Source organism: Canis aureus, chromosome 9 (genome assembly GCF_053574225.1).
Source record: "Canis aureus isolate CA01 chromosome 9, VMU_Caureus_v.1.0, whole genome shotgun sequence".
NCBI classification, from domain to species: Eukaryota; Metazoa; Chordata; class Mammalia; order Carnivora; family Canidae; genus Canis; species Canis aureus.
In genome coordinates, this window is record NC_135619.1 from 43,685,753 (window position 1) to 43,709,312 (window position 23,560).

The 23,560-nt window shown below is 42.5% G+C and overlaps 1 protein-coding gene across 15 annotated transcripts in view; it reads right to left on the reverse strand.

Annotated features, from left to right (window-relative positions):
• LOC144320748 (uncharacterized) overlaps positions 1–23,560 on the reverse strand; it is a 315,500-nt gene that overhangs the window by 92,162 nt on the left and 199,778 nt on the right. For 2 of the 15 annotated variants that reach the window (XR_013386378.1, XR_013386382.1), the window contains exon 4: positions 17,188–19,901. The exons of the other annotated variants lie outside the window; for them this stretch is intronic. The gene's annotated coding sequence lies outside the window, so the exon portion shown is untranslated. Of the gene's footprint in view, positions 1–17,187; positions 19,902–23,560 lie in introns of those variants that run through there. 15 annotated transcript variants of the gene reach the window in all.

Consider the following 23,560-nt stretch of genomic DNA (forward strand, 5'->3'; position numbering starts at 1 on the left):
AGAACTACCATGTGATCCAGTAATCCCACTTCTGTGTATATATGCAAAGGAAATGAAATCACTATCTTGAAAAGATAGCTGTATTCCTATATTCACTGCAGCCTTATTTATAGTAGTCAAGACATGGAAACAACCTAAGTGTCCATTGATGGATGAATGGATAAAGAAACTCTGGGTGTGTATGTGTATACATACATACAATGGAATGTTATTTAGCCACAAAAAAAGAATGAAATCCTTCCATTTGCAATAACATATATAAATCTTGAGGTCATCATGCTAAGTGAAATAAGTCAGACATGGAAGGGCAAATACTATATGACTTCACTTATATGTGGAATCTAAAATAAAAAATTTTTTAAAGATTTTATTTATTTATGCATAGAGACAGAGAGAGAGAGAGGCAGAGAGAGAAGCAAGCTCCATGCAGAGAGCCTGACGTGGGACTCGATCCAGGGTCTCCAGGATCACGCCCTGGGCTGCAGGCGGCACTAAACCGCTGCGCCACCAGGGCTGCCCTAAAATAATAATTTTTTATTTTTTGTCTTATAGAAACAGTAGATTTGTGGTTGCCAGGAGTGGAGCGTTGGGGGTAGGAAATAGGTAAAGGTGACAAGGTTTATACCAAAGGGTATAAACTTCCACTTATAAGGTAAGTGAGTTCTGGGGATGCAATGGACAGCATGATGGCATCACAATACTGTATTGTATGCTTGAAATTTGCCAATAGAGTACATCTAAATAGCTCTCAATCCTCCAGATACACACAAATGCTATGTGAAGTGATGGATGTGTTAACTAACCTTATTGTGGTAATCATGTTGAAATATATACATATATTCTATCATCACATTGTACACCTTAAATGTACTTGGTGTTACATTACAAATATATCTCAATAAAGCCAGAAGGAAAAAGTACTCTGTGTTACTCCATATTGACATAGGCCTGGCTATAGATTTATTATTTTTCCTGACATTCTAGCATATAGTTATATATTTTTGTCTTTTTTTTTTTTATTCAGAGAGAGAGAGGCAAGGGGAGAAGCAGGCTCCATGCACGAAGCCCAACGCGGGACTTGATCCTCGGTCTCCAGGATCACACCCCGGGCTGCACGCGGCGCTAAACCGCTGAGCCACCTGGGCTGCCCTAGTTATGTATTTTTGGACATTGGAAAGGTTTGATTTGTATATATTTACCTACTTCCTATCTTTCTTTCTGCTCATCTGACGCCCTCCTCAGTTGCTCCTCTACTATTATCTGTCATTGGCTGGTTCCCTTTGGTCTCTTCCTTAGACCCCCCCACCCCTACCACCCAAACTCAGCACAAAGGTTTCCTGTCTTCATATGAAATTTGCAGGGCCTGACACAGTGCCTGAGCCATAGAAAATCTTCAGTAAATGTCTGGTGGAGGGTAGAGGGGCCAGCCCATGGGTATATGAACAATGGCCTTTGGTGGTATAAATGGAAGATTGTTTTCCCCTCTTATACATACAACAAATTCCCCAGTGCAACTAGGCACAGAACCTCAAACTTCATAATTATGCGAATATGCTTTTTTTAAAAAAAAATCCTGTTTTTTGAGAACTTTATTAAAAATAAAATGCAAGAAGTCCTGTAGCCCTGACGGGAGCAACAAATCAACTTGTTTTCACATGGCTGCTTTACCTCTAATGACTTAAACTAATTAGACAGACAACTGAGAGAGAATTATGAGCCTGGATTCGATTCACAACAGTCCAAACAAATGCTTGAGACTGTTTTCTGGGCACTAGGAGAAAGCAGAAATAGGCCGGGTAAAGTCTAAAGGCAGATCAGATTCAGGTAGGGTAGCAAGCAGGAGAGAGCAGCTTCCACGTGGAGGGCCAGCATCTGTCTAGAAAGTTGTTTGAGGTTCAAATGACACAAAATATGTAAAAGTCTTAATGAACGTTGGCTCTGCTCAGCTGGGGGGGGGGGGCGGGGGGAAGCAGGGTATGTTTGAGAGGCTTCAGACTTTGTCATGCTCCTGGTTAGCAATGCACAGAAATAGACTTCTTGTGTAATTTATGTCATGGGAGCTATTATAACAAATCCCACAAGTACTTTCAGGGATATTGAGTCAATTGGGTTGTGTTTCCTCACTCTAGGGAATTTGCTTTCAGAAACCTGAGCACCAAAGTGGGTGAATCCCCAGTAATCCAACCCTACAGCCCCTCTCCCCCACCACCCACCTTCTTCTCATTCCTTTTAAATACAGCTTAAGGAGCAACCAGCCTTTCCGGGCCCCAGGACAGTTCCACATTGAAATGCTCAGCCAGCACAGGAGGGTAAGGAGGACACTAAGGTACAAAACCCACTTCCCCAAGCAGACTTGCTCTGGGAATTCCCTTGGCTTCACACTCTCCTGCCCTTACAGCTCTTAGCTAATTTTTAGGAGAAAAACAAAACAGATGCTTCCTTAATATCCGATGCTCTATCTATTCAACATGAATATAGAGGTTTAGCATAGATCAAGGGAATTAAACAAAGAGGCTTACGTTGGCAGTCATCTATCCAAGGAATCCTAATCTGAGTTCAAAAACAATAGGGGAGGGGCACCTGGATGGCTCAGTGGTTGAGTGTCTGCCTTTGGCTGAGGTCAAGATCTGGGAGTCTTGGGATGGAGTTCCGCATCCAGCTCCCTGCAGGAAGCCTGCTTCTCCTTCTGCCTGTGTCTCTGCTTCTCTCTGTGTGTCTCTTATGAATAAATAAATAAAATTAAAAAAAAAAAACAGTGGGGGAGAAGGACCATGGGGGCAAACAGAACAAGAGGTCCAACCCTCTGAATAATCAGTCTTTGCTCAGAGACATACTCAGGGGATTCCTTTTTTTTTTTTTTTTTTTTTTTTTACTCAGGAGATTCTAAACAAGAATTTTAAATATTGGATATTGGACACTGAAAAATTTGTAAAGGTCCTTTTTCCCTTATCTGCAAAAACTCCATCCCCCTTGCCATAGTCTCTCCCCAAAGGACCAGAAGAGACCACATATATTTTAGTGGAAGAAGGAACCACCCAAAAAAAGAGAAGTGAAAAAAATATGTGGTGGAGAGAAAAGATGTCAGCTTGGCAAGGATGACAGCTTGGTCACAGCCCAGGCTCCTTCCTCACACTGCATATCCTTCTACACACTTGTCCTTGTCTTCCAGCTGAACCCTCATCACTGCTGTTGTGATAACTCAAGCAGAGAAAATCCAAGGACTTTTGTCTGGCTTTCAAGTGCCTCTTTGGCCCATTCTCATACCTATTTTTCTAGCCTCCTTTCACATGGACTCTGGAACCAGACCACCTTGCGCTGAATCCTGCCTCTGCCATTTACTATTGGGTGACCTTGGGCAAGTTCCTCTGTGTCTCTCTGCCTCAGGATAATATATTTCACAAGTGTTATCCTGACCCAGTTTTGAAATTATAGCTACAAATTTCTCAATTCCTCTTTGCAGACAGTTTGCTAAACCCACACCCTCACTGTTTTCCTTATGGGGCTCTAACACTATAATACCCAACTGCCATCAGGCCCTGATGCTAACTGTCCAAAGACAGCCTCTTCTTCTTTGCACTTGCAGAATCCAGCAGGGGCCTGTGAGATCTAGTTGACCTTACCCCTCCTGTCATACATAGACAAGCCACCTCCTACAGCTCCAGCTTGCCGTCCCCTTCCCCCAGATAAATCCCCTGTGTGGTTCTGTAAGGCAGCCTTCTTTCTTGGGGAGCTGTAGATAATAGAGTTCTGCCTCTCATCTTCCTAGGGATCACTGTCTTATGTCCTGTACTTATCAGAATCTAGCAAATGTTAGATTAAGCATTTGTTAGTAAAACACTCAGTCTCCTCATCCGTAAAATGAGTATAATTAGTATTATTGGTTATAACTACCTCATAGTGATGTTATGAGAATTAAAGGATTTATTATTTGGAAAGCCCTTTGGAGAGCCCTTAGAGGAAAGCCCTTTTCTTTATTTAACAAGTACAGTATTTGTTAAATACATTAATATTTGTTAAATAAAGAAAAAGAAGTGGTCAAGTCTAGCCATAGGAGGTTGCCTGGACTGGCTATCCATATTCTATCTCTGTGACTTTACTCTCAACTGCTGCTTCCTAAAAGATCACTCTTTTTTCCCATCAATGCTTTTATTTAATTTTTTTTGGTCCAAATCTTTCCTATTCTTTAGGTCCCTATTTAAATGCCATATCTTGTGTGTCAGTTGGGTTGTGCTCCTCTTGCTCTGAATGGTTTCCTCTCAGAAACCTGAGCACCAAGCAGGTGAGTCTCCAGCAATCTACTCTCTACCTTCCTTTTTAAAGATATCTTAAGAAGCAATTGTACCAGCAAGAATGAGCCTTGATTCCCACAACCAAAGTAACCTGTTCCTCCATTTATCTCTCATAGCACCTAGTTCTTAGTCGCATAAAATCACAGACCTTTGAAGCTGAAAGAAAGCTAGGTGTCAACACATGTCAAGTAGAAGCTCGGTCTACAACATTTCCATCACATGGCCTTCTGGCCTCCGCTCTAGAACTGCTGGCATTCGAGTCTGGCCTTTTGTAGCTCTGACTGTGGAGGAGTGCTGGCTTTCCAGAATATTACCCAATCCCTTCTGAAACTTGAGAAGGTCTAATGCTTTTCTCTTTCTTTTTCTCTTCTTTTTTTGCAGATCCTTGTTCTATCTTCACTCAATAAAGTACAGGCTGCAAAATGGCAGCTTACAAGGCCAAGTCTATGTGGGTTTTTAAAAATACATATTTATTTAAACTAAATTTGCCAACATACAGTATAACACCCAGTACTCATCCCATCAAGTGCCCTCCTTAATGCCTGTCACCCAGTCACCCCATCCCCTCACCCACCTCCCCTTCTGCAACCCTTTGTTTGTTTCCCAGAGTTAGGAGTCTCTCATGGTTTGTCTTCTCTAATTTTTCCCCCACTCAGTTCCCCTCCTTTCCCTTATGGTCCCTTTCACTATTTCTTATATTCCACACATGAGTGACACCATATAATAATTGTCTTTTTCTGATTGACTTATTTCACTCAGCATAATACCCTCCAGTTCATCCACGTCAAAGTAAATGGTAGGTATTCATCCTTTCTGATGGCTGCGTAGTATTCCATTGTATGTGTGTGTATATATATATGTGTGTGTGTGTGTATATATACACACACACACATATATATACAACACTTTTTTCATTCATCTGTCAAAGGACATTGTGGCTTCTTCCACAGTTTGGCTATTATGGACATTGCTGTTATGAATATTGGGGTGCAGGTTTCCCATCATTTCACATCATCTGTGTCTTTAGGGTAAATACCTAGCAGACCTAGCAGTGCAATTACTCGGTCATAGAGTAACTCTACTGTTAACCTCTTGAGGAACTTCCACACTGTTTTCCAGAGTGGCTGCACCAGCTTGCATTCGATGTGGGTTTTTTTATCCTATGTAGAAATTTTCTTCTTCAGAGTGTTTTTGATTTATAAAATTAGTTGCCAACATCCAAAAAACAGAGATGCTTCATATAAACCTCTGAATTTATGCCTCCTTTGTAAAAAATGAAAAATTTGGTTATGTTGAACCCTCAATTCCAGGAGGTAATAATCAGCTGGGGCCAAATAGAGGCTGTCTCTAAGAAGGGCCACGTATGCTCCACAGTTCTTGCCTGACTTCAGGTACTTCAGGCTGGTTATATCACCTGAATGTTTCCTATTGAAATTTGAGTTTGAAACTCTTTTACATGAGGCTGTACAATTTTCTCAGCACTATTTACTAAAGAAACTATCTTTTCTCCATTGTATATTTTTGCCTCCTTTGTCATAAATTAATTGACTATATAAGTATGGGTTTTTTTCTGGGTGTTCTATACCAGTCCATTGATCTATGTGTCTATTTATTGTGCCAGTGCCATACTGTTTTTATTACTATATACTATTACTATATACATTATACTATATGATGATTTTGAAATATAGGTAGAAATCTGGAATTATGATAACTCCAGCTTTGCTCTTCTTTCTCAAGATTGCTTTCAGCTATTTGGGATCTTTTGTGCTTCCATACAAATTTTAGGATTATCTACTCTAGTTCTGTTAGAAATATGATTGATATTTTGATTAGGATTGTACGGAATCTATAGATTGCTTTGGTTATCAGAAAGGAAGGGGTTCAGGTAAGGGTAAAATAGGTGAAGGCAATTAAGAAGCACAAGTTGTGAGACAAGAATCCATCCAAATCCTAGAGAAGAACACAGGCAACACCATTTTTGAACTTGGCCACAGCAACATCTTACAAGATACATCTATGAAGGCAAGGGAAACAAAAGCAAAAATGAATTATTGGGACTTAATCAAGATAAAAAGCTTCTGCACAGCAAAAGAAAAAGTCAACAAAACCAAAAGACAACCTACAGAATGGGAGAAGATATTTACAAATGACATATCAGATAAAGGGCTAGTATCCAAAACCCATAAAGAACTTATTAAACTCAACAGCAAAGAAACAAACAATCCAGTCATGAAATGGGCAAAAGACATGAACAGAAATCTCACAGAGGAAGACACAGACATCGTCAACAAGCACATGAGAAAATGTTCTGCATCACTTGCCATCAGGGAAATACAAATCCAAACCACAATGAGATACCACCTCACACCAGTGAGAATGGGGAAAATTAACAAGACAGGAAACAACAAATGTTGGTGGAGAAAGGGAACCTTCTTGCACTGTTGGTGGGAATGTGAACTGGTGCAGCCACTCTGGAAAACTGTGTGGACATTCCTCAAAGAGTTAAAAATAGACCTGCCCTACGACCCAGCAATTGCACTGCTGGGGATTTACCCCAAAGATACAGATGCAGTGAAACGGCAGGACATCTGCACCCCAATATTTATAGCAGCAGTGTCCACAATAGCCAAACTGTGGAAGGAGCCTCGGTTCCATCGAAAGATGAATGGATAAAGAAGATGTGGTTTATGTATACAATGGAATATTACTCAGCCATTAGACACGACGAATACCCAGCATTTGTTTCGTGGATGGAACTGGAGGGTATTATGCTGAGTGAAATAAGTCAATCAGAGAAGGACAAACATTATATGGTCTCATTCATTTGGGGAATATAAAAAAATAGTGAAAGGGAATAAAGGGGAAGGGAGAGAAAATGAGTGAAAATATCAGTGAGGGTGACAGAGCATGAGAGACTCCTAACTCTGGGAAACAAACAAGGGGTAGTGGAAAGGGAGGTGGGCGGGGGGTTGGAGTGACAGGCGCTGAGGGGGGCACTTGACGGGATGAGCACTGGGTGCTATGCTATATGTTGGCAAATTGAACTCCAATAAAAAAATAATATAAAAAAAAAGAAGCACAAGTTTCCAGGTGTAGAATAAATAAATTACAGGGATACAAAGTACTTAATAGGGAATATAGTCAGTAATATTGAATAACTTCGTATGGTGACACATGATAACTATGGTGAGCTGATTGTTGAGTCACTGTGTTGTACACCTGAAGCTAATATAAACCTGAAGCTAATATAACATTATATGTCAACTATACTATAATGAAAAGAGAAACAAACAAACAAACAAACTTGGGAGTCTGGCTAGTATTCACCACATCTTACTTGTACAATCAAATCCAAAACATAACCCTTGTGAAAAAAACATGTTTCTTCTTTCTTTGTTGCTGAAAACTTCCCATTCGAAATGGAGAAAACTGCAGGGACACTGTTGAAACATTCAAGTTTAGGAACTGGGGATAATGTTTTGATGCAGCCATAAGGAAGGACCCAGAAATATTCCAGCCCTGCCCCAGTGATCATCCTAAAGCTTTCCTCCTGCCATGTCCAGCCTCTCAGGAGGGAGCTCCTCACAACCACACAGTGTTAAGTGGAAAAATAGGACCATGGGATTAGAGATGTAGATTTGATGAGAATGGTAATAAAAATCTCATCCTCAGGTTCTTCTATCTGGGTTACAATTAAACAAATATAATGAATTTTCTGCTCTAGTCAGAAACACTTGCAGATTTAGCTTTCTGGAACAGACTCTAATTGCATTAGAAAGAAAGATGGGGATGTAATTTGGAGGATAGTTAAAAAAAAAAAAAAGAAGATTTGAAGTTGAGGGGAAAAATAAACTATTCACAAACTTAAAATGGGGGTTGGGGGAAACCAGTGACTTCACAAGGCACCAGAGCAGAGCAGCTGAGAGCATGACCTCTAGTATCAGATAAGGCACAAAAGAATCACCCTCTTGGATCAGACACAACAATTCAGATATTCCATTGCTACAAATTCCACCTACAGATACAGGTACAAGTCCTGATGCCCTGACTTACTTTGCGAATTTGAGCATGTAACATCTCTGAGCCTTGATTTCTTCACTTATATTACCTACATGATATAGTAGTTGTGAAGATCAAATGAGCAAAGCACTCACACTATATCTTGCCATTTGCAATCAATAAATATTGGTCAGTAATTATAATTATTGTTGGTGTTACCAGGAACTGTAGCATTGTTTGAATCAAAGGGAGTTGCTTTTTGCTTACCTTACAATTTAAAGCCATATTTTCATCTATTTTCTGTTTCAACATATTCACCATCATAACATTAGGGTCTCTCTTTTTGCACTGCCCTTTCCCTAAACCAATCTGCTCCATGGATGTATTTACACTTGATGATCCAATATCTTTGTTTCAGCCATGTGTCTGCTGAGCTTCTGCTTGTAATTTTTAAAAAAAATAAAAGGTGGGAGATAAAGATGCTGAATGTTTCGGGGTTTGTGGAATGGGAAGGAGTGGCCCTAAAGTGTGTGGAGATCACCCACTCCAAGGTGGATCTCCATTGCATCCACCCGTGTGAGCATCTTTTCCAATGTGATTTGAGAATGTTCCTATATTAAACACCTTTGCTCTGTCCAAAAAAAAAAAAAAAAAGGTCTTTTGAAGTTTCTTTTCTGAAGTTGTTTAAGCTCTTTGGATCTCTCTAAGGACTTATGAGAAACAGTATAGGACGTTCTAGTCTGACTTCAAAACAGAGACCTTTTTTTGAGGCCAGCTACAAAGCACTACTACTCCTTAATGAAAAGCTTGCACTGCATTTTAATGTCTGGCTTGTTAAACATACCATCTTAAAAAGAATATCCTTGCTCTTCAGTGGGGTTATGTTGGTATAGTTCACTGGGAATAGAATCACTTGTTTGGAGCTGGAAATGATCCCGGAGACTGCAGATTTAATCATTTTTAAAAGTAAGAGCCAGTGAGGTTATGGAAAATAAGATCCACACATCTTATATGAGGCCTAGAACCAAATTTCCTCATTTGGGATTTAAGGCTATTTCCATCCTACATTCAGACAGAATGGCCAGGATTTCCCATTCCTGCCAAACATCCATTTATTCCCAGTTTGCTAATAGCCGCTTGCAGGCAACCTTTGGCCATAACTGTCCGCCAAAGCTCTATGGTGACTTCTCCAGGCAGCAACTCCTCCTTTCCCCTTTGTTATACTGGCACTGACATTTCCAGAGAGCCAAACGGTTCTCCAGTCCCACGTTATTCTTCAAAATGTAAATGGACAATTTGTATTGTGACCCCTACAAGGAAGGTTAAAAGACCTGATGGTATATTTTCCCCGGTCTCTTCAGGGTGCTAATCAGCAGTCAGCCTTTGAACTGCAACGGTTTGGCCCCCCTGCAGGCCTCTGCCACCAGCTGTGGCTATAGATATTTTGAAGTAAAAAAAAAAAAAAAAAAACTACCTGATTTTGCATCTAAAAAGCAGGAATCCCCAGAAATAGAGAGCCTGTTTCCTGAGGAGCCTGTCTTCCTGATTGCATTCTGAGAGGAAACAGAGAAGCTTGCTCACTGAGAGCAGGAAGAAAAAAAGGGAGAGGGAAAAAAAAACCCAAAAGTGAGAAATTGATACTAAGATAAGAAAAGACACAGGAGAAAAGAGAGAAAGAAAACAGCCACATAAAACAGGAAGAAATGAGGGGGCGCCTGGGTAGTTGGTGAAGCATCTGCCTTCAGCTCAGGTCATGATCTCAGGTCCTGGGGTTGAGTCTCGCATTGGGTTCCCTGCTCAGTGGAGAGTCTGCTTCTCCTTCTCCCTCTTTCTCTCTCAAATAAATAAATAAATAAATAAATAAAAATCTTTAATAAACAAAAATGGAAGAAATGAGAAAGCTGAAAAGTAGAAATGGGAGCCAGTAAGGCTTGCATGGAAGGAAGAGCATCCAGGACATAGATGACAGCTGTTTTACAGAATCACCCATCAGTAACATCGTGGGTCTGAAGTATAGCAGAATATATCACCTCAAAACAGGCCAGACTGGCACAATTATTATCTTGAGTGAAGGCAATTGAGAAGAAACAGATAACAAAAAAAAAAAAAAAAAAAGCTCTCTGCCCTCCCTCTCTTTGTCTGAAAGCAAGACATGTATTTGTAAAAGGGTGCCCTCTCCACTCTCAACCAAGAAGGACAGAAGTTAGTTACCAGAGAGAACTCTATGCCCTTATCAGCCCACACACAGCACCAGAGATGCCTACATAATAAACTTTACTATCTAGGCCTTATCTCCCATTAGTTTCCCCATACATTCACCTTCCCACAATTTGTCAAAACTTGGGCCAAAACTTAAGGCCCTTTCTTTTCTTTGTCACTTCTCTAAAAATATGTTGTTCTTGTGTTAAGAAGCCTTCTAAGCCCAAGTTCTAAGCACTCCTTTGAGTTACTCATTACTAAGTGTCCCCATATGTATTGAGATCAATGAAGATGCCAGTAAACTTCGGCGTTTTTCTCATGTTAATCTGTCTTTTGTCAGTCTAATTTACAAAGCCCTAGCCAATGAACCTAAAATGGTGCAATAAACTGAAAGTCTGTGTCCCCACAAAATTCATATGGTGAAACCTAGCCCCCAGTGCATTGGTATTAGGAGGTGGAGGTCCTTGGGTGGTGATTAGTACATAAGAGTGGAGCCTCAAGAATGGGACTAGTTCCTTTATAAAAGAGACCCTACAGAGAACCCATAAACCCATACCCCTCCAGCCATGTGAGAACACAGCAAAAAGGCAGCCATCACAAGATGCTGAATCTGCTATTGCCTTGATCTTAAACTTCCCAGCCTCCTGAGAAATAAATTTCTGTTGTTTGTAAGTCACCCAGTCTATGGTGTTTTGCTATAGCAGCCTGAATGGATTAAGACAGATGGGTAAAGAGAAAAAGAATTTTTCTCTTCCTATAGGTCACATTAGCCAAGGATGATGGTCCAGACTCTAGACAGAAGGGAATTGCTCATCCAGACTTTCATGGTTTGATAGTTCTTACTACTTCCCCAAGTGAGGAGGGATGGATGGTACAACACATGTAGGTTTGGTTCTAAATATCTAAATGATAATACTCAGTAAATCATAGTTAAAATCCCATCCAAACATCAAATGTCATTGAGATATTTTTTTTTGGGGGGGGGGGGGAACAGTAGGCTTATGCTACTGAAGCTTGTTCCCAAAGAAGAGCCAACCATGAGTACCCCTGACCCACTCACAGAAAGCACCAACAAGGATTATAGAATAGAAATTTGGATGTAGAAGATTGCAGTGACACACATCAATGGGATCAAATTGTTATGTTTCCAAAATAGAGGCCAAAGTACTCCAGATGACAGATAAGGCTTTCCAGAGAATTACCTAGGAAGGTATGGCTCACACATCTGGACCTGTTTCCCTATCAAAAAGAATAGAAAAATCTAAGAGAAAAAGCACAAAAGCATAATCCTCCTGGATCAAACACAACACTTCAAATATTCCAGTGCTACAAATTCCACCTACATCACAAATGCCTCTAGCTGTCAGATTTTCAGATTCAATTTTGCTCCAAAAAGAAGAAGAAGAAGAAGAAGAAGAAGAAGAAGAAGAAGAAGAAGAAGGAGGAGGAGGAGGAGGAGGAGGAGGAGGAGGAGGAGGAGGGGGAGGAGGAGGAGGAGGAAGAGAAAAGGGAAAAAAATTCCTTCCATGTATGAACACAACTTCTTGGATTTTTCATTCCAAACAATCCTGCAAGCCTGGGGAATTTTCTGAACTTGGAGCTTTGGTTCATAATCCTCCCAGTAGCAGATTGGGTTTTTATATATATATATTTAAGCTCAATATTTTGTAGCCTTGCTATTACACTTGTAACTAGCTGCATATACCTAATCTAAATGTCTTTAAAATCTTAAATAAAAGTTTATCTATAGTATTAAGTGAAGAAACTCTTATTAGGATCCCCATAGGAAACTCTTAATAAAGGATAAAGTATAGTATGGCAGATATAGACGGGCTGTCCCCAAACCGCTGGGTGACTCCTCTCCCTTGTTCTCCTCTGCTACAGAGTGCAAAATGCCAGGATACAGGATACTCATCTTCCCAGTCTCCCTTACAGCTGGGGTAGCCATACAATCCCTGAGATGCTTTTCTTTTCCCAAATAGGAAGAGAAAATCTCAAAGTGGGAAGAATCAGGGCTCTTCCCCCTTCTTCCTACCTGAAATTCAGAAAGAAATGCCTGGAGGCACAGAAGCCATCTGGAACCCATGAAGATAAAACTAAGAATGGAAAGCAGAAGGTAGGAGACTGGATCTAATGCCTCTATAAACTACTGCACCAGCTTAGGACTGCTTATCTACACATTTCTTAGTACATGAGAAAAATGAATGCCTTACTGGTTTAAGTCACTGTGGGATAAAGGGGAAAAAAACCGAAAGACTTTGAAATGGACCAATTATCTTCAAAGGAAAATGAGGCATTGTCTAGTGCTCCCTTCCAGGTTATCTGATTCTATGGGGCCTCTGCACATTTCAGTGTTGTTGAGCTATTTTACAACTCTGTAAATTACATGGAACTGCCAGCAATGCAAATGATTTTTGTTCATAAACATGCAAATGAATTTTGTCTAGCAGAGGTGTGACTGATCTCCCACGTTTTGCTCTGCTAAGCAAATGAATTTTAGTATTCCTAATTGCCTATATATGTCTCTGCTCTACGGACTTTCCTTTGAATTGGTTATAATATCTTATTAGCATCCTCTTTAATTAATGGGTTAAATAAAATCATTGGCATGTATTTATATGAAAGTCACAGTTTTACCTTTTTAAAAAAGATATACCCTTTAACAAGGGTTTTCTATTACTTGCAGTCTTATTTAAACAATCTTAACCAATGCCTATAACTTAGCATGACCAGACCCAAGTAAACTGGTACTTAGACAAGAGCTTGAGCCACTGCCACCACCACAGAAAAACAGAGCAGGAGAAATAATTCATCCTAGCAGACTCCGATCAAACCAGTGTCACCTGGACTCACCACACATGGCCACTGTCCTATTTATCACCCCCCACAACAGAGAGAGCAGAGGGGCAGGTGCTCAAAAAGAGTTAACTCGCTGCAAATTCCTGAGATATTCTGGCAGGGGAGGGAACTGGCTATCAGAAAGTCCGGAAGAGCCTGTGTGGTTTTTATTTATCTTGTGGGTGATGACAATTGAAGTTTTGATTTCCAGGTGATCGTGTGCCCACTCAGAAAAGACCCATGACTCCTGCTCCATCCACCCTTTTTCTCTACCAAGAGCCAAAGAGTCCACAAAGGAGGAGAAAGGTTAATCAGGGTTCAGTCTCTCTGGTCTCTGGCATGGGAAAAAATGCTCTCAAGTGCCCTTCTTCTCCTCTGCATTTTCTGTCTGGTTCTCTATGGTCCCAGAATGTGTCATATCTTTGCTTGATGGAAATGCCATAAGGACTGGGGCATGTCTTCATGATGGATCTCATAAAGCATCCAGCACACCAGGGGCATTTCATTTGAATAAAAAGCATACTGGTAATTGGAATAAGAAATTAACATTTTTCTTTCTCCCAGGGATTTCTCTGCAACAGTCCCTGGAGATGCTCTAAGTTACATTCTAATAAGCATGGGGACATTTTGCATGAGACTATTAGACCATGTCATGTTCCATCTGACCTTCAGAAGGCTCTGTGGGAAATTGAATTCCACTGCCTGTGTTTAAAGATGTACTCTCTTGTGTATTAACATGTTAAAGGTTGATGGCAGCCCAGAAAGTACATTCTAGAGACTTGGGTAAACAAGGGACCAGAGTTTGAAATGGAATATCTTAACATTTGAAAGATCATATTCTAACAATGATGCATTTTAAGCCTAGACACACTTGATCTCAAGGACAATCAAAAAACTCCCCTGGAAAAAAGAATGCTTAAAAACTGTCCTTCCCCAGGGCGCCTGGGTGGCTTGGTCAGTTAGGCTGACCTAGCAACAGTAGGTGGTCATCGTCAATGAGGCCAGCAGAAGTATATCTGGCTTATATGACTTGACCTTTGAGGGCTTGCAGCCTGGACTTAACCAGTGAGGTAAATCAGATGAAAGACAACTTTTAAAGAAGGCTCATAAGACAAAAGGCACTGGAATCAATTAGAGAGAAATAAAATTACAGTAGAGACTTTGCCTTATTTACCCTATGTCTCCAGTGCCCAGACAGGGCCAGGCACATAGAAAGACTTCAGTACATCCTTGTTAAATCCATTAAAGATCAAAGAGCAGGGCACCTGGGTGGCTCAGTCAGCTGATCATCTGCCTTCAGCTCAGGTTGTGATCTCTGGGTCCTGGGATTGAGTCCCACATAGGGCTCCCTGTCAGCAGAGGGCCTGCTTCTCCCTCTCCCTCTGCTGCTCCCCACTGCTTGTATATTCTCTCTCTCTCTCTCTCTCTCTCTCTCTCTCTGTCAAATAGATAAATAAAATATTTTTTAAAAATAATAAAGATCAAACAGCAGGAAGCCCAGCTCCCTCCCAGGGCTTCTGAGCACTCCAGGAAGACAAGGGTTTCTGTTTCCTCAGCGTTGTCACTCCTGCTCCCTGAGCTCCAGTGCACTTGTGCGTGAACACTCTCCTGAATCTTGTTCACCATGTGTGGACACACGGACTCTGGCCCCTTTCTCTTTTAGTCCCCTTAACATTGCCAGTACAGGCTTGTGTGAAGCTCACTTTTTCTCCACAGCAGATGAAGATCATAGCACTGTTCAGGAAGTCAGGCGGACATCTGGACCATCTCTGCCACAGGAGACCCAGTGCAGACCAGCCCCTTTCTGAGCTCTCACATCCCATAAGGTGCTTGGGCTGGTTCTCCCATCTCTGCTCTATCTGGAGAGACTCCCATTGTTGGCTCCAACACTGACAGATTTGGGTGGCAGATGTGGGTGCGGGTGCTCGATAATTCTGCTTGGATGAAGCAGGTAGGCCCCTTTGGTCATAATCTCTTTCTTTCAAACTATACCAAACAATTGTCTTTCAGAATCAAAAAGGTGATTCACTAGTTTCTTAAAATGACCATCCCCCCTCTTTTATCTCCTCTAGCATACTCGTACCCCACCCAACCCAAGTTGAAAGGCAAACACTCTCAACTCTATTTCATTTTTTTCTGGTATTTACTACCATATTTTTTAACATGATGTTTACACTGCTATTTCTTGACTTATTAATTACAAATATTATTAATTGGCTTCTGTACCAGTCAGACTCCCACAAACCGATGCCAGATAGTCCAATAGAGGGAAATTTAATAGAGGATATTAGGTAGAATGTGTTAGAATTGCTGAATGAGTAGAGATCCATAATTCCAGCTCCCACCTCCTCCACAGCTAGAGGGACAAGGAGAAGGAGGTGTTCTTTGAGCATCCAACAGGAGGGGGAACCACTGTGGCCACCTGGCAGATTATGTAAATATTATTCACTATTGAGTTGATACTGTAATTACATTTTCCTTCTCATACAAATTTTTTTTTGTTTTTCTTAAAATAATTGCACTTTCTGTGATTTGCTTAGTTTACTGTATAACCAGTGCAAAGTATTTCCCAACACTCAACAGTCTATGAAACCTCCTGATGCTCTCATCCACTTGATCAACACAGATGAAGGGGTTTGGAACATGCCACCCCAAAACATGTTGCTTTGGCATATTGATTATTTTGAGCCAAAGACCTTTGAGAAACAGCAGATGTAGGATGTAGGAATGGCTCTCCCAGCTCCCTTTACCTACTGAAACGTAGATCATAAAATTCCACATAACAAAAATACCCGCCCTGGACCAGGAACAGAAGAACAATCCTATCATAAGAGTATGGGGGTCAGTGCCAGAACGCACCCACACAAACAAACCTATTAAAATAAGCCATGATTCCCCCATATATTTCCTAGTCCTTGTCCCACAACTCACTGCCCTGAGCCCAAGCCCCTCTGTCTCGTCACATCCCCATAATTTATCACTCTTTATATAAAAAGGTAAATAAAGCATTTGGGCCTAACGGCTTCTTTGGGTCTTCTTTTATCTTTTGAAATCTCCCACATGCCCATAAAAATATTGAATAAATGTATATGTTCTTCTCCCGTTACTCTGCCTTATGTCATTTTCACCCTTAGGCCAGTCACAAAACCTAAGGAAGCAGGAGGAAGCTTGCCCCCTCTACATAGACAAGCCATCAGTTCCACGTTCTTTCCTGGGAGACCCTCTCCTATACCTTGCTCTTGCCTGGGCCTGGGATACAGCTGCCACCCCAGTATCTGTCATCACTGTCCTTACCAGAGGACTCCATAGCTTCCTCTTTCTTGGCTTATTCTCTTACTATACTAAAACACATCCCCCACGGAAGACAAAAAGTACCATTTTTGAGTCACAGCTGTCTGAAAACACCTTGATCCTATCCTTACACCAGATTAAATTCTAGGTTGAAAGTTGTTTCTCCCATACTATTTTTAAATCACTTTCTTGTAACCTTCACAGCTGCTTTTGAGAAGTTCAGTCCCATTCTGATTTCTGATCTTTTGTATGTGACCTTTGTTATTCTCAGGAATCTCTTAGGATTTTCTCTTTATCCCTACTGTTCTAAAAACACACGGTAATGTCCTTGGCCTGGGTCTTTTACATTCATTGTGTTGGTCAATCCAGGGATCTTTTGATTCTAGACCAGAAATCAGCTAACTTTTTCTGTAGAGAACAAGATATTAAATATTTTAGGCTTTGTGGGCCTTATGGTCTCTGTCACATCTTCTCCACTCTATCATTGTAGCAAAGCAGCTGTGGACTACATGGAAACAAAGAAACATAGCTGTGTTCCAATAAAACTTTATTTACAAAACATGCCAGCAATCCAAATTTGGTCCCTGGATGATTGTTGTTTGCCAACCCCTGCTCTAGACTCTAGATACTCATGGTCTTAAGCTCAGGGGCATTATTTGGTATTATTTCTTCAATAGTATCCTCCCCTCCATCTTTTCTAGTCTCCCTTTCTAGATCTATTAGTCAGGTGTTGGCCTTTTTAAATTGACTCCCTGATATTCTTATTTTTTGTTTCTTATTGTCCACGTCTTATTGTTTTACTTTATGAGAGATTTCTCCCACTATTGATACTTCTGTAACTGTACTTTTAATTTCTAAGATCTTTCTTGTTCTCTGATTCTTTTTTGTTGTTGTTCTGGTTGTTTTTCTTTCATTCCTTTTTCAAAAAAATAGTAGCCTGCTTTTGTTTTGTAGGTGAAATATCTTTGTCTTTCTGAAAAAGAAGAGTTTATTTTTTAATTTTGTTCTGCTGTGGGCAATATCTCTATTTCTTCTGAGAACCCTTCTTATTTCATTTCTCTTTTATTGTTGGATGCTCTCCTCAGACTTTTGCTGATCTTTACCTGTTTACTAATATTTAAGTAAGGTGGAAAAAGCAATGGGAGAATAAAAGTCACCCACAAGTAGTTAACTTGTTCCTGAGGAACATAGTTCCTCTTAGCTTATCAGACTAGGAAGGGAGGTTTTATTCACTATAAACCCTGAACAAAACGTAAAAAACTGGGGGACCTGGGTGGCTCAGTTGGTTAAATCATCTATATTGATTTCAGCTCAGGTCATGATGTCATGGTTGTGAGATCAAGGTCCACAGTCAGGCACCACACTCAGCAGGGTGTCTGCTTTTCTCTCCCTCCCTCTACCCCTTCCCTCATTCGCTTGCTCGTGCTCTCTCTCAAATAAATAAATAAATCTTTAGAAAAAAAATGTAAAAACAAGGGTGTCTGAGTGGCTCGGTTGGTTAAGCATCTGCCATCAGCTCAGGTCATGACCTCAGAGTCCTGGGATGGAGCCCCATGTTGGGCTCTCCACTCAGTGAGGAGTCTGCTTCTCCCTCTCTCCCTCCCTCTGTGTGCACACTCTCAAATAAATAAAATATTTTTTTTAAAAAAATGTAAAAAATCAACTATCTGAAGGCACTGAAGAGTGACCAAAAGTAACCAGCTTTGGAGAAGAGCTGACAAGCACTGGGTCATTTCTCATTCTGTTACAGCTTCTAGCCTGAGTACAAGTCCCATTTTGTACCAAGCAGAAGGTGACAGTTCTAATAGAAACTTCCAGGCTCTCTGGCTTAAAGAATCAGAGTCCTGAGCAGCAACAAAGTAGGGGCAAACTGGAAAGGAGAGAGTCAGACACAGGAAGCCCCAAACTTCGTGTATAAATTCCCACCCCATCTCTGGCCACTGCCTGAACCCCAATGTGCAGACAGAGTCTACGCAGCTCAGCTAAGGCTAAAACAGACCTGAGGATGCTGCTGCTGCCCACCACGGGAGGGAGAGTTAAAGACTGAGTTACAGTTTGAGTTCGGGGAAGTTCACTTCTTGGTCATTTTTTTTTTTAATAATTAATTAGAAGCAATAAATACAAATAGTAGTGATGAGAAGTTTTAAACGTCGAGGCCAGGCTTATAAGCTGCTAAGGTTTAAGGGGCTCCTCAGACATCAGGAATCAAATGTTTCCTGCTCAGTTCCCTAGCCCCACCTCGGGGAAGAAGCAGCCTCTCCCAGCCCTTACCCAGTGGTGGGTAGGGAGTGGGGAGGAGGGGCTGGTGGTCAGCATTTCAAGGGCAGGGCAGGGGAGGGGGATTACAGAGCTCCCTCATTCAGAATGTAGACATGTCATTGAACCCCAACTTACACCTGTGTGCTACCTCTACCACCTGTGGTGCATGATGTTCTTAAAAGGAGAGTCTCCCCAGCATCCATTTCTAAAGGGAGAAGTTGGGATATTGGAGGGGAAGGGGTTATCACCTCTGCAGGAACTGCAGAGAGACCTGGGCCTCTAACAGAACCCAGGCAGATTTTCTATCAATCTTTTGGCTCAGGGCCCTGTGTCAGGCCCCCACAGCCTGGCTGGGGCCCTGGGCTTGCTTCTCCGCAGTGCTTTTCTGTGGGCACCGAAGCCGTAACTTTACCCTGTTTGGGGTGGAGGGGGTGTCAGTCACCATTCTTCCCTCTGCTCTCCATCCTCCAAGAATGCGCTGACGTCTTTCATAGTTTCCCATATTTCCTCTAGCCTGTGTTTCATAACATGTTCTTCAGCAGTCGTTAATTTAGGGAGCTTTCAGGAGGCAGAAGAGCTGCCTGCCTGGGTTCATCTGCCCCATTCCGCTGGGAAGAACTACAATTCAGGAATGCGCACCCATGCTTCGGCACCCAGCACCTACATCAGGGCACCGGGCAGCGGGTCCGGCCAGAGTGCGGAGCACCCAGCGGTGGCTGCCCTGGAGAGGCTGGCGGAAGGGGGAGATCTAAATCCGTGCGGGCGTCCAGAGCTGTCCTTTATTTCTGTGCGAAGGAGGCAGCGGCAGGGTTTTCAGCTCTAAGGTGTCTGATTTGCAGGCAAGGGAAAAGGAAACACAACCCATTTCCCCGGCAGGTTGTCCATGGATCAAAGCCGGGAGTGTCCTGATGTTCTGGCCGAGCTGCCCTTTTCCTGGCGTCCGTGTGATTTATGCTAGGGCCTCTCTCAGGTGGCAGCTGTCTCTGCTCACCTGGGCAGAGCTTCTGGCTGCTTCCAGACTCCCTTTAGGAAAGACAAAATAGCGTTTTTCACAGAACACGATGGGCTACCTTGGGTCCAAGTTTCTTTCCCAATTAAACTGCTAGAGAGGAAGGCCGGCAGCCTCCCTCCCATCTGTACCTTTGGCAGTTTTCACATATCCAGAAATGGAGCCAAACCTGCCTCACAGGTGTGTGAAGACACGGGGATCGGCCAGGAGCCGCGGGCAGCAACCGCCCACAGCGGTGCGAGCATTGGCCGCGGGCACTTGTCACCCCCAGGCCCGGGGCCTAGCACAGTGTCCGGCAGGTAGAGTGCGAGCTCAATAAAGTTTTTTTGAATATGACAGTGAATGACAAGAGAGTAAGTACTCGACCAAGTGCACAGGCCCAGGACTGAGGGGACCTGAAAGCCAGGGCTGTGGGACTCCACGCCCCACCCATAGCTGGCCCAGTCCCCAGCTGAGTCCCCCTGGACGAGCCTCTCGTCGCTGCTTCCTTAGCTAGCCAATTGTGCAGAGTTTTTCTACAACTTGAGCAGACTACGCGCAGCAAATCGATACTCTTGGACCAAGGGCTGCCACCTGCCATCTGCAGGAAGGCTGCCTGTCAACAGGAAAAGAAATCAATCCCTTCTGTAGTTACGTTAGCCAGCCCCCCAGGAGGACCTGCCAGCAGCGCCTGCCCAGACTCAGGCGCTTCACCCAGCTGGAGACAGGGAGGACATCTGCCTGGAGGCCTCAGGTGGGCCCTGCAGGGCGTTTTCTGGAAGAAACCGAAACAAGGCCGCTGAAGGATGGATGACCCCTCCAGACATGAGTTGTGCCCACTCCCACCTCTGTGCCCACAGCTGTCGGGTGTCTTCCTGTTGTGATCAACAAACCACCCTGCTGGGCCATGATTTCCCGTGAGGGACATTTCTCATTTTGTCCTCACTTTGGAGCCAGAGACAACCTTCCTTCCCTCAGCAACCCCATCTCTACTTTCCCTGACAACAAACAAAAGCCCAGCCAGCCCCCAAGCAACCCAGTCAGCTCTAGGAAGCTTCTGGAAGTGGGGAGCAAAGCACCAATCAGGAACATCCTTTCAAAAGAGAAGGCTGGAAATGGCTTCTCTTCAGCGTCAAAAAAGATTAGTCTACCTCTCTTGCCTCTCTCCTTCCTACTCTTTTTCCTGCTGGCAGGCCAGGTTTGTCTCTTCCTTATTAATCCCTCGCAGCAGGGGGATTGTCCTGCTGCCATTCCAGATGCCTGGAAAGCCTGCCTGGTCCTAATTTTGGCAACGCAATTCCCAAGGAGCAAAAGGATCACACGCTACAGATACAAAATAGGATTTGTAGGGAGAAAGTTTCAAAGCAGAAAAGCAGCTGAACATGTAACCCCTGGACTTCTCACCATCCCACAGCCTGTGCCAAGTATAGAGGGTCCACATGCTCCACCCAGCATTCCCATCAGGGGGGCCCATCCCTAGAACACTCTATGCATTTAGACAGCAGGGAGGAGCTTTGTGACTGCAACACAAACAAAGCTCCCTGGGGGCCTTTTAATGGATGCAGCCTTGAAGCCCAGTGGCCAGTCCATCTACTGAGCTTACTCATGCCTGCTGAGCCAGCACCTGCCAAGTTGCCAGAAAGGGGAGAGAATGAGCTGCCAGGCCAGTTGTATTTGTCTTTCAAAACAGAGAGAAAACCAGACTGCAGAAATGCACTGTTCCTTTGACTGGACACAGGCTTCAGATAGTTCCAGTCTCCCAACAAAGGGTCACTCAAAAGATGAAAATGCTCTTCCCTTTCAAAATCAAGGGGAAGCAGGGTCCCTCTCAGCTATGCCTGGGAAGTGAAGCCTTCAGTTTTCCTCCTGGCCTATCTCTGTGCTCCTTCCCTGTTTTCAGTATCATCTCCCATCTGTGTCCCATTCCACCGCCTCCCTGGAAATGAACTCAATAAGTCATTAAAATCTTACAATTAACTCTAAAACGTAACTTTTGTGTACCACCTTTGTGTCCATTCTCATTGTATATGAATGGTAATTACTGAATGTATGCCTGGCAGGTAGATACCAAGCACTGCACTAAAAGGTGAGAGTCCCTAACAGAATAGAACTTAAATGTCACCCACATGTCTGCTCCCTGTGTGTCCCAAATTATCCAGGTCGCTCTTCCCTTCAGTTTGAAAAATAAAATGAATTGAATGTCCCTCCCTCACTCCATTGAACTGCAGGATTTCTATGTGTTTCTGGAAGGGCTCATGTACTCATACTCATCCCTCTATCTGCTTTCCCCTCCCCACTGAACTCTCACTTTGGTCTGAGAGCTTCCCTCTTCAAGCCATCACTCCCTTACTGCTCCCAGCCCCTCTTACAAGACGTTTGGCAATAGTTTCCCATTAGAACAAACTCCCAGAGATAGTCCACAGTTTTCTTTAGGACAATTTTCCCCTCATTGAAGACTGCTCATTGATACAAATAGGCCATTGGGAATCACTGGGATGTAGAGAACTTTATTGCTGTGGTATTTGCTATATGGGATTGCACCCATGTTTGAAATTTTCCATCGGCTTCAAATTGAATTTCTTTCCCCTGACCTTCCAGAGAGTGAGATGCAATTGCCCCAAAACATCATCACAATTAATGATGTGGAGCTATCCGCCTCCTCCACCCAAAAGAAACAACTTCTCTTAGAGTCCCAGGAAAATCTAGTGAAGACAGAAATACATTTGGCATGTGCAATATTAGGAAAATGTACTGGCCTCATGATGTGTATTAACATCAGAAATAGTCAATACAACATCTCGAGCTTGCCTCACAGTAGTAAATTTTGTCCCCAAATATTTATGGGTCATGTTCTTCCCCATATGACCCACATCATATTTTTTGTAATACCCACCTAGTTCAACATTCTCCTGACTTCCAAAACAACATTCTATAAAAAGTAATAGCTGTGTTATTAAAAAAGATAGAACAAGTCTTTAGATCAGTTTGTGCCTTGATTCAAAAGTGCTTGTCTTCAGGCATAGTATCTGATGTTGTTATTGAAAACTTCTCAGTCTCTTATGAGAATCTGTTGTCCCCAGGAAACGTCCTCACAAGCATTCCCAATGTGTTGGATACCAAGGTTATCACTGTATGTCCTTCCCACCACACACACAAACACACGTACACATACACAACACACATCCTCTCAAATAAACTGTCCAACAAATGCCAAGTTCACATAAATCCTAAGAATCATAGTTCAGACATCTACTACACTGCAGTCACAAAATGAGTCTATAAAATTTTCTAAGTAACCTATATGGCAATGCAGAAAGTCACTGGGGCAGGCAATTGCCTACCCCAAAAGCATTAATGCAAGGGAAATAAAAGGAAAGAGAATTATAGGCCAATGCATGTATGAAATGTCTACTCAGTTTGCCCCTTAAGCTTGATACTTAGTATAATTTACCTCAATTAAGCTTGCGTGTCTCACCTTTTAAGACTCTACAACCCATGTCACCTACTTTGGGGACTGCTAACTACCCCTGAATTCAGTCACCATCAAGAACCTGGTCATAAGAATCCAGCTTATGCTGGCTGACAGAGTGTGAGAAACTGCCAGTGAGTCTGTGTGCGTGGGGTGCCTTCAAATCCATTTCAATTGGACAGCTGCTTATCAAGACTTTTCCCCAGAAACCGATTTAGCCTAATG